Genomic DNA, 13,017 nt, shown 5'->3' with positions numbered 1-13,017 from the left:
TCCCACAATCCATTCTTCTTTTCACAAAAGTACATTTTCCCAAATCTGAGTCATTCATCTCAAAGTAACATTCCAGGTGGGTGGGTGGGTGGGAGGTGGGGAGTCAATGATCTGTGCTGACACTCCCCAAGTAGCTTGGTAACAAGCTTCCATGAGAGCAATGTAAGTTTACAAAATGGCAGTTTCTCCACCCAATTGTGCGTGGAAAAATACTTAAAACACGCAAAGACACACACACACGACCTCCCAAAGCACATAATTCTGATAGTGAATTCCAATTCTATAACAGAGAAACATTTTTCTCATCCAGAATTAAATTAATAGTTCACATTTTTTAAGCTAAGCAAAAAAAATAGTATTTTCCTTCTTCCCTTGTTTCCAATATTTTTTTTAATGGCCAACACTTTTTCTTCACAAAGGCCTTACCAAAGCTCTGAGATTCCTTCAACTTCTTTTGAGGAGAGAGAGGAGATTTTATTCTTCAAGTTACCTTATACTCCAATAGTACAATAGCTCAGGAGCTTTATTATGCATTCATTAATTCCTCATTCATTCACTGATTCATTTAAAAGACATTTGTTGAGTACTACTATGTGCTGCTTGGTACTTGGGGGATATATAAATATAAACAAGATATGCTTTCAAGTCCACAAATATCTCACAATGTAATTAACAATAATAGCATGTGAAAAGTGCTATAGAAGGTGCTAGGCGGGCACGGAGAAAGTTGCAATTAAATTTTCCTTGGAGAGTCGTGGTCTTATTTCTCATTTATTTCCATTGATAACGGGAAGTAAAAATTCGGTTGTGAAAGAGAAAAATGTTTCTTTTCCATATATATTTGTACTGTGCCATCTCTCAGAATTAATATTTATTTTTTGGAGGTGTGTGTGTCCCTTTCAACAATCCTCTGTGTTCAATTGAAAGAAGAAATTGGCACACCTTCAACATAAGAGTGATGGGTGATGCTGCAATGGAAGATGCCCCCACCTGGGTAGGTACTGAAATATCTTCATTTTATCTTAGGGATTAGTGATTCACACTAAGTGAATCTCAGCATGAGTCTCAGTTTATCTCACCAGCTTCACCCTTAGCTTCCTGGGCTGTTTGTACAGTCACTTTCCCATAACTGTTACTCCCCTGGGCCTCCTGCTCTTCTGGGTCCACAGCTCTCTCAGGTTGGGGGAAAGGTCAGTGATGGTATGAAAATGTGTAATCCATTCATTCATTCATTCATCCTTTAATATTCACTGAGTGCTTGCTATAGAACAGGCACTGGAGTAAGTTCTGGAGATATAATGTGTAGTAATAACAGAGACATTGTGACAAACTGCTAGCTGTCCTCCTAGATTTAATCCCTCCTTCTTCCCTGGAATAGGTGATTACCCGCTAAAGATTACATTTCCCAGATTCTTTTGCAATTAGTTGTGGTCATATGACTAGGTTATAGTTGGTGAGTTGTTAGTAGAAGCAATGTATGCTCCTTTAGGGGTCAGTCTCATCCTTTAAAGTATTGAACTTGTGCTACTGCTCTGGTCCTTTTCTCTTGTAATTGACAGGGAGATGGTAAGAAATTGTCAGCTCCCTTGACTTAGGGATGGAAACCATGTGTTGAGGAAAGCTGAGCCATCCCACAAGCTCCATATTGCCCTAACATGGAATGTTATATGAATGAGAAATAGGCTTGCAACTGGTATAAGTTTTGTTATTTGAGGTTCTCTTTGTTAAAGCATTTTGCTCTGTGCCTTTATTAATGCAATCCCTGCCTTCATGGATTTTACAATCTACAAAGAAACTTAGATGTTAAGCAACTAATCTCAAAATATATATAGAATTACAAACTGAGATAAAAGTTATGTAAGAAAAGAATGTGGTGTTATAAAAGCATACCATGAGGATATTTGACTTAGTCCTGGGGGGTCAGAGAAGATTTTAGAAAGGGTAAGAATGGAGTGAGCATCAGAGATGTGTTGGATATAGTATTTGACAACTTACAAAACTGATTTTACAATGAGCCGGTTTTTGAAGACCATAACCTAAATACTTTTTTGTATAAATCTTTCTGCCTGATGTGGTCGTTGGGATTGAGGGAGCAGTTACAAATGTTGGTATATATAGAATAATCAAGTGAAGCAATACAATAAACTGAAAAATATTTAGCATAAGACATTGAATTAGGATGAAGTACCAAACAGTAGTGTCTAGTAAACTATATAAGCTATGAATCTTATAAAAAGGAAAGCATCTTAAATTCTTACCAAAACAACATTGTTAGTATTTAAATTATAATACTCAGCTCAAAATGAAAAAGCAGAGAAAATGTTTCTATAAGGTAACTCAACATAAATAAATATATGAAGACAGCTGAAATATTTAAAAAATCCAAACAAAAACTACAAATTATATCTCTTATTAAGGAAAAGATTGAAGTTATTTTTGGTCTAAATTGTTGGCTTGTTGTCCACAATGATCAGATATAACTGAAAGACTGCAAGTATCCGTTCACTTCACATATACTTGGAACTAGAGGCTAATTACAACTAATAGTGTATGCTGACAAGGAAAGGCAACATAAAATTTAAAAAATGCTTCATGAAGAACAGGAGACACTTTTTGAATGATATGCACATAAGCAACTTTAATAAGGTGATATACAAAGATGAAATTTTACAGCCAAGGGAGACTGCATTGTTGGATCACATCCAGATACAAGAATAAGAAAACCAGTGGGGAGAGGCCAACACATGGATTACGAGTTGAGTATATCTGATTATTCTGGTTTAATTCCATTGTGGTTTGAGAGCAGATACTGTATGATTTCTATTCTTTTAAATTTGTTAAGATATATTTTATGGCCCAGAATATGTTCTATCTTGCTCAATGTTCCATGTGAACTTGAGATGATTATTCCATACAGAATCTTTATTTCTGTTATGCTTAATATGGGGATAATTTGAACTTGGAACCAGAGAAGATTGACCAGACCCCAATATTAATCTAGAAGATAATTACTGAATCACATCTGCTACCAACACCAAACACAACAAAAACCAGTGATTATGGTAAAGAATATTACTTTACATATTACATACTTTACATATTACTTTACATATTTACATATTACATACTTTACATATTACTTTACATTTTACAATGTTATCCCATATTATTCTATGATGGAGCAATGGTCTTCCCAAGTTAAGTTGCAATTATGTGGAAGAAATAACATATCCAAAAAAACTATGATGTTTATAAAAAAGTATTGCCTTGGCTAATTAGCTCATATGGTAAAATCAATCCAATTTACATTTAAATTTTTCATTTTCATTTTTAAATTTTATTTTAGAAAGAGAGCATGCGAGTTGGGGAGAAGAACAGAGGGAGAAAGAGAAAACCTTAAACAGGCTCTATGTTCAGTTGCAGAGCCCAGTGCAGGGTGTGGCTCAATCCCATGACCCTGGGACCATGACCTAAGCGAACTGAGACACCAAGGTGCTCCAACTTTGATTTGCATACAGTGCCTTAAGGACAAAAGAAAAATATTCATTGTAAGGAAGAGAGTAGCATGGAAAATACATGAGTGGTTAAAAGTATTGATAGGGAAATAGTCATGAATATACTTCTTTTCCATATAAATGGAAAAGTCTACCCGTAGATATAATCTTAGTAATTACGATGATGATGCAATTTTCACTTCATTAGAAGTTACTGGAAATGTTTTCCAAGAGAGTTCTGATAATTTAAACAATCTCTTTTGAGAGGAAATAGTTTAACATTTATGTTTTAACTACCTCATTGTATAAAGAGGAAGAATATGTGTTTCTGGAAAGCTGACTTTTGAAATAGGAAAGAAGAAATTTCAAAGAATTCATTGTAAAATATCACACTCCTCTATTCTGATGTAATTTTGTTATGATAATAAAAATCCTAATTCAAGTTAAATAACATTAATATCCTGGTTCAACGATGACTATTTTATAGAAATAAAAATTCATCATTTAACAGATGAATTGTGATACTATCTTAAGTGGAAAATAAAAAAAGCTAGTGAAAATAGGAATACATTTGTTCAGGAAATTAAACATCCAGAATGATATTTAAATATTATTATATCATTTTCAAATCATTATCACTGGTACCACATTGTTTTAAGGTTTATAAAATCCACATGAGAACAGGTATTTATTCAATGGGTATTAATTGAGCACCTCACCATGTGGCAGGCACTGGTAGGCACTGAAAATACAATGTTGGGCCAACAGGTAGAGTCACTAACCTCTTAGAATTTATAGTTTCCTGGGGAAGAAAGGCCAGTGTATTTGATAGTTCTTAAATAGGAGGAAGTCTGACATATTAGAGGAACTTAAAGTTAGTTGGTGTGGTGAAAGCACAGAATGCTAAAGGGAGTCTGAGGCTGCAGGGGAGAGATAAGCAGTGGTGTGCTGGTAAACTGGTTCTCGGGGCGGGGGGAGGGGGGGGACGCTGTGTTTTGTAACATTTGCCAATTTCTCCTACCGTATCCAACTTTAAACTACCAACCATTCAAAAATCAATTTACAAAATTCCGCAAAACTTAACCATCTGTATGCCATTGCCACCCAGTATGAGCCTGCTAAGACACACCCCTTTTCTCACACAAGGGCCAGATCATCCAGAGCTTTATATGCCATGATAAGGAGCTTATTATATTAAAGAACAACAGAAAGTCATTGAAGGGATTGTATTCTTAAAAATACATATTTGGCTATTATATGAAGAAAAGATTGGAGAAAAATATGATAGGATGTAATGAAATAGCTTCTGTTGCAGGGTCCTGTGAAAGATGATGATTTGGACAAGGGTGATGGCAAGGAGTAAGAGAAGTAGAAAAACTCAAGAAATATTTTGATGGTAAAATCAACAGGACTTAGTGATGAACCAGGGCACAAGGAAGAGAATGGTCTGTAGTGTAACTTACAGGTTTCTGGCTTGCAGAACTGAATGGGTGGGTGGGTCAAGAGAGAAAACACTGGGGGGAAAGCAGGTTTGGAGGAAAAAGATTATGAGATTGGTTTTGGACATGTAGATTGTGAGTTGCCTTTCAGATCTCCAAGTAAAATGCTGAGTGGGTAGTGAGATGTGTAGATTTGGAGATTAGAAGAGGTCCAGGCTAAAGATAACCTTTTGGGACTTAAGCGTTCAATAAAATGATTATTGACACCATGCACTTATATTATTGCCTAGGAAGAAAATACAGAGTGAAAAAAATGAGGACACCTAGGAATAAACCTTGAGGATTTATAGCATTTAAAGGGCAGGCAGAAGAGACTGAGCCAGCAAGAGAGAAGTCATGGCCAGAGGAGTAGGAGGAAAGCCAGTAGAGTAGAATCACAGAAGCCAAGAGCAATAGTGCTTCAGGATGGGCAGAGGGGGAGGATATTGCTAAATGATAATTCAGGGAGTAACTTGTCCAAACTCATCCTGGGGATTGAGAGCCAAGAATTCTTAGTTCTGTGTTAGTTACGAACGCAATCTCAATCTATTCAGATCAAAGAGAAAGAGATTTTTGTGAGGATACATAGATTTCATTGAGAAATGAAGATAGGACCTGAGACTGATGGGAATCAGAATTTTTATTGTCATTTTAATATGATTATCATATTATATTTAAGATATGATTAACATTATAAGTTTACCATAGGTCAGACACTGCTCGGTACTTTATACACATCTTTCTTTTGATTCTAACGACAACCCTATGAGAATGATGCTACCATTAGCTCCATTTTATGGATGAGAAAATTGAGCTTTGAAGAAATTAAGTAACTTCTGCAAGATCACAATAGTTGATATGGAGCCAGAGCTCCAACTTAGTTCTGATTCTGAAACTCACACTCCTGAACATTATACGAGTTAACACTAATCAAGGCAGTTATTCCCTCCATTGCCCTCTCTTTCAGGGTCCCACAGTCACTTCTGCTTCTCTCTATAGGAGTGTTCCACTTCTTTTCAATGGATGGCTTCCTCAGTTTCAGCTTGCACAAGGCCCAACATAGTCTCAGCCCTGACTCTTTATGAGCTCAGTCTCTATACATCTCAGTTCCAAACCATACAAGAGAATCTGATCAGACCAGCTCATTTAGGACATAGAGGGAAGTCAGGTACCCCCTCATGATCCAAACAGCTCTAGTCAGGGATTGAGGTCACAAGGACAAGAGGGATTTGGGACAGGGGACTTTTACTTCAAAGGGAGCTATATAGAAACCAGATTGTTGTCTGGGCTATACTCCAATTCTGTCCTTTGTTATTTTCAACCTTTCTCTTGGATCTCTTTCCTAAACATATAAACATGTTCTTCTCAGTATTAATTGAACACTTATGATGGTAAATGACAGAAGCCCAGTTAGAATTCACTTAAGCTGAAAGGGGTAATCCTTTTTTTTTTTTTAAGGGGGGATCTTATTATAAGGATCCTAACGATCTCATTGATCTCTAGGGAAAGAATGTTGCTGGATCTCAGGAACAACCAGAAGCAAGGATCTAAATGTTGCTAGGACTCTGATCTTCTTTTCTTTCTTTCTGTCAGTTTTGTACCTTTGGGTTCCTCTCAATCTTGGCTTCATTTGTCTTCTTCATTGCAGTGTGCTTTTCAACACATGATAAAACAAAACAAAACAAAGCAAAAACAAAAAACAAAAACCCACATGACCACAAACTTATTTTAAAGTTTATAGTTTCAATCACTGGAATGAAATTGACTCGATATTTTCTCTGGTACGAAATCTAAAATCCTATGGTAGAGATACTTTGGCTCATTTAAGTAAATTAACTACTCTTCATTTATTCAACTGGTTCTTGAGGTAGGGTTCTTTGGACCAATTTTAACCTCTACCAATTAATCTTGACCAGAAAATGGGTCATATAAGAATACACCTTCCCCCCAAAAACCAGAAAAACTGGGATAAGGTGGGAAGAGGACTCAGTTTCCAGGAGAAGATTGCGCCATTGTCTTGTTTCTCCTGGCTGGCTTCCTGCACTCCAGCTTGCACATCGGCCATCAAAGTCTTCGCCCTGAGTGTCCATCAACTCCATTCTTGAGAGGGCTGGGCTAACTATGATCTTACCTTTTACCTTCCTTTTCACAGACCAGCTTGTTGAAAGAGGAATCTATATTCATCTTCATTTTCCTGATTGTAAAGCCAGGATTCCATCAACTGCAATTTGATAATTTGACTTACATTTTCACCATCTAAGAAACTAATTTTGCCAAGGTTGTCACAATAAACACTTTTCAGCCCTTATCTTATAAGAACTCTCTTCACTTTATGTCATTATTTACAATTCCTTTGTGGCAGAGACTTCCAGTTGCTTCGCAGGGTCTATTCCCCCCTTCTTCCTTAGTAAAACAGAGCCCCATTTTTAGCTGGCCGCATGGTTGCCCAGAATATGATGTATGCCCAGGCTCCTTTGAGGTCAGATGTGGCCATGTGGCTAATGGACTGGAAGTAGAAGAGTGTACAAAATGTAGAGTAAACCGCTATCTTAAAAGATTGGTGCTCCCTCCCATCTTCAATATGTCCTCCTTTGTACTGGGCTGAACCGTGGCCAACCAACTTAAACTTTCAAGATGCTGAGTACAATATAGAAAGAACTGGATGATAATGGAGCCCCTGCACTAGCACCAGCTGCCTAACTCCACATCTAGTCTGGATGAGAAAGAACTGTAATATGCAGCTAAGTCTAATCCTAACCAATATATACTTTCTTGGAACTCCCCTCCCTTTCCTTTGTTACTTTCTGTGATTTCTGCCCCTTACTGATCTTCTTCCTATTATTCTTGAATTCCAGCTCAGTCTTTTCCTTGATCCATCCTCCTTAATTGTCTCCAAGGTTCCATCCTAAGGCCTGTGCTTATTCTAAATATTCTATATGTGAAACCTCATAAATATCCACACTTTGAGAGCTAAATTGTATATTTGACTCAGAAATACAAGTCTCTAGTGTTTCTATATTCTCATAAAGCACTTGACCTCTAAACAGTTGGAACATTTTCTTCAGTAGTGAGCCCACCATCTCCATTAGTGAGCCCACCATCTAGGCTGTTGCCAGAGAAAGAAGACTGAATTCCTATGGACCTCCCTTTCCGCTCTCCTGCAGCAGTCCTCAAACTGGTATTCTTCTCCTATTGAGACCCTCCTCCACCTTGCTGCTGAAGTAGTTTTTCTAAAACCAACCTTGATCATGTCACTTCACCAAACCATAAATCATTTAGACTCTCCATTACCTAAAGCATTTAGTCTATTCACCTTAATGTTTCATAATAGAAACTTCAGGGACTTTCCTCTCTCTTCAGACTTATTTTCAGCAACTTCTCCTTCAGATTTTGAAACTCCAACAATACCAATCTATTCACAGCTCCTAAATGAACCATGATGTCTTTTTCTTCTATCCGTTGTAGGTGTTGCATGTTTTAAAAATGCTCTTTTTCTGTAAGGCATGCCTCTCTTCCCCGTTACACAGCAAATTCCCACTTATCTTATAAGATGCAACTCAAATAGTCTTTTCTCTATAAAGATTTCCCTGACATCTTCAGATGTATGTAGATTGACACTTTCCTTCAAAGCTTCTAGTAACTTCCTAAATATGCACAAGCCTGAATTATATCCATTATAATACAAATTACATTACTTACACATATGCATCTCTCTCTGGAGTACAAGCTTGCCTTTTTATATCTGGAATTTGTCTTCTCCCTGGCATACTATAGGTACTCACTAAAGTGTTGCAATTATTTTTTAATTTTAAAAGATAAAAATATAGGAAAATCAATGTTCGTTCAGTTATAACTACATGAATCTAAAGCCTGACTATAAGCTCACCAATAACAGATGCAAAGTGGGGTTGCTGCTCAGTGCACAATGATTCTCCAAGTGGCCCTGACTGTACTGCCTTCCCTTTCACTTTCTTCCCCTTATCCTTGGCATTGGCTGTTCATCCAAAACTAGAGATGCTAAATCTAGCTGGGCCCATCGGATATTCCCTCTCCAGACATTTGAAAATAAATTGAGATATGTAAAATTTGAAGGTTCTCAGAGCTGAGTCATCTGACGTGAGTATCCCAGAGAGAGGGTTCGTGAACAACCAGTTATGACGATTTCCCTGCATCTGTTCTGATTTCTGTCCTCTTCAAGGTCTATGAATCCTGCCCTTCCTTTGATTTTGAGAGCAAACCTTTTAACCTATTCTCCTGTTTCAGTTGGGTTAGCCAGTTTCTTTTGCTTGCAAATAAAAAAATCTTAACCAAAGCACCAATTAGAAAAGTACTAAAGGGATGCAAACACTATTGGTAGATTCTCTATTCCATGGGTTAATGATTAGGTTCTCATAAACCCACACAGTGAAGCTTTTTGAGCATACGGATTTGATTGCCTTATAAGAGATTAGACTTAGCAGAAGCAAAGGTAGGCAAATACACAATAATCTTTTCTACAAACCATATTAACACAATTTAAATCTTTTTTTTTCCTTTTCAGGTGTCCTTTTTTTTTTTTTCCTTTTCAGGTGTCCTTTTTTTTTTTTTTTCCTTTTCAGGTGTCCCATTTTCATGTTGTTTATAAAAAGATTATATTTTCCCCCTTCTAGAAACTGAATTTCCACTTCAGATTTAAAGTGCCATGTCAAACTAGAATTTAAATAAAAATTTGGATAAAAAACTTAAAAAAAGATAAAAAACATTTTTAATTGGGCTGAAGAATAGAATAGAATTGAATACAATAAAATATAATAAAATGTCATGTCAAATTAGTAAAGGACTTGGGCTTAAATTGTTCCTAGAGATTAGGTCTACTTTCCCTCAATGCCAATTAAAATGACACGGTCTGACATAATGTAGTATCTGGCGTTTCCATAGCAGCTTGCACTAAGCCGCTTTCCTTGCTAATTAGCCTGACAGTGCCCTGTGAAATACCTTCTACCCAAAGATGATATGGCCCTTTTGTAAACACAACTTCATATGACAGGAAACGAAAAAAGCAAGATTTATCCAGATGAAACAGAAAGGGGAAATGTGTTCAGCCAAAGTGTTAAATCCAAGCTGAGAATTGGCAGAACCCTGGGAAGAAAATATCTTCTCCTGTTTTGTTATCACACACACTCAGTGGAATACTTAATAATCAGAAGGAATTAAAGGCTTGGTTTTGTAATGCAGTTTGGCAATTGGCATCTCCACTACCCACAGTCTTTGCATACGGACACAGACATTATTTAATACTGATTTAGAGGACATATCAGTCCTCTGATTCAGCCCCACCACTTCCTGTCAACAAGAACACTAATATAAAAACTCTTCACGTACCCACTGGTTATTTAACAAAGTAATCTCAGCTCTCAGGAAATAGAAAATAATCCATCAAGTCAAAGGGCTTACTGAGAATTCAAAGCTGTATCACGATTCCAGGTACTAAAGTTTACATTGAGCTCTATTTACTCTTCTTTTAGACCTAACTGAGCTGGTATAAAAGTTTAGTTTTATTGCTTTCAGTTAGTTGAGCAGCAAATCAGATTCAATAGAAAGAAACTAGAGAAGAAGAATAAAAAATAATTTCTATCACACTGACAGTGAGAGGAGGAAAAAGAAAGTTATAGAAAAAGTAATCCCTAAACTGCAAAACATGTACTAGTCTGGAGTCATTTCAAACAAGGGCAGGGTGGCCTGGCTGGCTCAGGTGGTAGAGCATGTGACTTTTAATCTCAGGGTCCTGAGTTCAAGCCCCATGTTGGGTATGGAGCCTACTTAAAACAAACAAACAAACAAACAAAACAAAACAAAACAAAAAAGGGCAAGTGGGCTTATTCAGTTCAGCAGCCCCTCAGGGAACACTGTATTATTATTTTGCCTTTTTAATGCCTTTGTATATTCTGAAATTATAAGGAAAGATATTTAATTTCTAACAGTAGTATTTTTAAATTAAAAATAGAACTACCCTATGACCCAGCAATTACACTACTAGGTATTTATCCAACCAATACGGGTATGCTATTTATAGCAACACTATCAACAATAGCCAAAGTATGGAAAGAGCCCAAATGTCCATTGAGGGATGAATGGATAAAAAAGATGTTTTATACACACACACACACACACACACACACACACACACACACACACACAATGGAGTATTACTTGGCAATCAAAAGAATGAAATCTTGCCATTTGCAACTACAAGGATGGAACTAGAGGGTATTATGCTAAACGAAATTAGTCAGAGAAAGACAAATATCATATGACTTCACTCATATGAGGACTTTAAGAGACAAAAGAGATGAACATAAGGGAAAGGAAACAAAAATGATATAAAAACAGGGAAGGGGACAAAACATAAGAGACTCTTAAATATGGAGAACAAACAGAGGGTTACTGGAGGGGTTGTGGTAGGGGGAATGGGCTAAATGGGCAAGGGGCATTAAGGAATCTACTCCTGAAATCATTGTTGCACCAAATGCTAACTAACTTGGATATAAAAAATAAATAAATAAATAAATAAATAAACAAACAAACATTTAAAAAAAAAGCTTATTTGAGTAAAAATCTATTCCAATTGGGCACATGGGAAGTAGTTAAAAGTGCTCCAGTGCTGGGAGTGAGGAGAAAGACTTATGGAGAAAAGGCTGAAGCAAAGAAAGGAAATTATTCAATTGGCTATGGCTTAAGCATTTGTCTTATTTGGAAAAGCCCATTGGCTACTTATGATGGGTTGTCCTTTTGATTTCTTAACTTTGAGTCATTTACAAGCCTAGATTTGGTTCTGTTTTCCTAGGTTGCTAAGGTATTGGAGCCACTTCAGTCTAATGGCCTGTTTACTAAATTTAACAGAATTTGGAAAGACCAAAACATAACTAGGCTAGAGGACCCATGGATTTCTTTCGGCACAGATATTTTCAGTACTCGGAAGATAGAGAAAGTAAAACAACTAGACTGAGAGACTGCCACAGTCTCACTCCGTGAAAATATGGAAACACGCTGAAAGGTGGGGACCCTGATGGCTCAGCCACGGATACATCTCTGGAGTGCACTGCGATGCTCAGCACATAAGAGGCATACTGCACATATCTGTTAAATGAATAAACCCATATGTGAGGCAAGTATTGCATCAGTACCTCACCCTTACAGCAAAAGGGGACATGGGATCTGTTCAAGCACAGCATTTGCTGAGAGAGTGGAGCAGCCAGATTGTCATTCTTGCCTGCAGTCACAGCTGGCATAGCACTCACAGTCAGAAGCCAAGCCAATTTGATCACAGAAATATACTTTGGCCAAGAACTACTTAACTAAATGGAGCCTACTTCCCATGGTCCACAAACACAGGTGTTTACAAAGGACAAACCCAAAGGACAGGGAAATTCACTGAAGTTGCTCCATGGTGTTCTCTGAACACCAAGATAAACCTGGGTAATGATTCTCAGCCCAATTTGCCTGCCTGCTCAAACACTTAACATCTACCTTGAAATTCATAGGAGTCTAAGCATATATAAAGAACTGGTTACTTCCCCTGGTTATGAAGTACATCAAAAGAAAAACAATAGACTGAATTATCAAGTGAGATTTACTCTGCATTGCACTGTTTATTCAACTAATTATGTTATCTTTCTCCTTCAAATGGTTCAAAGCATGTGAATAAAACCAGAAGTACAGAATATTCCACTTGGGTGATGAAAATTAATAGGTATATTAAGGGAGTAAAAGGTAAATGATATTTAGAAAAAGAGAGATTGGGGTGCCTGGGTGGCTCAGTTGGTTAAGTGTCCAACTTCATTCAGCCTAGGTTATGATCTCGCCATTCTGGAGTTTGAGCCCAATATGGGGCTCTGTGTTGACAGCTCAGTGCCTGAAGCCTGTTTCAGATTCTGTGTCTCCCTCTCTCTGTGTCTCCCATCCCCCACTTGCACTCTGTCTCTCTGTCTCTCTCAAAAATAAACATTTAAAAAAAACTTTTTTAAATAAAGAAAAAGAGAGAGATAGAAATTACTTCAAACATCTGC

The 13,017-nt window shown here is 37.1% G+C and overlaps 1 non-coding gene across 1 annotated transcript; it reads left to right on the top strand.

Moving 5' to 3' along the window:
• Window positions 1-10,688: 10,688 nt before the first annotated feature.
• Window positions 10,689-10,761, top strand: TRNAK-UUU. The gene has a single exon. It is a non-coding gene; the product is annotated as a tRNA-Lys (tRNA).
• Window positions 10,762-13,017: the final 2,256 nt, after the last annotated feature.

The sequence above is a fragment of the Felis catus genome, chromosome F2, assembly GCF_018350175.1.
Source record: "Felis catus isolate Fca126 chromosome F2, F.catus_Fca126_mat1.0, whole genome shotgun sequence".
NCBI classification, from domain to species: Eukaryota; Metazoa; Chordata; class Mammalia; order Carnivora; family Felidae; genus Felis; species Felis catus.
Note: the sequence above shows the minus strand (reverse complement) of the source record. Positions and strands in the feature narration are given on the sequence as shown.